Source organism: Triticum dicoccoides, unplaced genomic scaffold (genome assembly GCF_002162155.2).
Source record: "Triticum dicoccoides isolate Atlit2015 ecotype Zavitan unplaced genomic scaffold, WEW_v2.0 scaffold75828, whole genome shotgun sequence".
Taxonomy (NCBI): Eukaryota; Viridiplantae; Streptophyta; class Magnoliopsida; order Poales; family Poaceae; genus Triticum; species Triticum dicoccoides.
The window spans coordinates 10,864-11,492 of NW_021297643.1; the positions used below are offsets into that span (position 1 = coordinate 10,864).

At 46.3% G+C, this 629-nt stretch overlaps 1 non-coding gene across 1 annotated transcript; it reads left to right on the forward strand.

Moving 5' to 3' along the window:
- Window positions 1-384: 384 nt before the first annotated feature.
- LOC119347807 lies at window positions 385-501 on the forward strand. The gene has a single exon (XR_005168545.1). It is a non-coding gene; the product is annotated as a 5S ribosomal RNA (ribosomal RNA).
- Window positions 502-629: the final 128 nt, after the last annotated feature.

Below are 629 nucleotides of genomic sequence, written 5' to 3' on the forward strand. Positions count from 1 at the left end.
AGAGTAGTACTAGGATGGGTGACCTCCTGGGAAGTCCTCGTGTTGCATTCCTTTTTTAATTTTTTTTTCATGGCGTGCAAAAGAAAACTCACGGTCGCGACATATATTTACCACGTTTTATTATTTTGCACGTTTGCGGTAAGTTTTAACTCGTTGGTCATTATTCACGCGTGTAGCGGCGAGCAAAGCGAAGTACAATCGTCTTTGTAGTGGAGCTGGGAGGGGCAAGCATAAGCGACGAAGACGGGGGTAACATGTTTGCGGTAAGTTTTAACTCGTTGGTCATTATTCACGCGTGTAGCGGCGAGCAAAGCGAAGTACAATCGTCTTTGTAGTGGAGCTGGGAGGGGCAAGCATAAGGGACGAAGACGGGGGTAACATGTCGGATGCGATCATACCAGCACTAAAGCACCGGATCTCATCAGAACTCCGAAGTTAAGCGTGCTTGGGCGAGAGTAGTACTAGGATGGGTGCGTCCTGGGAAGTCTCGTGTTGCATTCCCTTTTTAAAATTTTTTTGCACGGCGTGCAAAAGAAAACTCACGGCCGCGACATATATTTACCACATTTTATTATTTTGCACGTTTGCGGTAAGTTTTAGCTCGTTGGTCATTATTCACGCGTATAGCG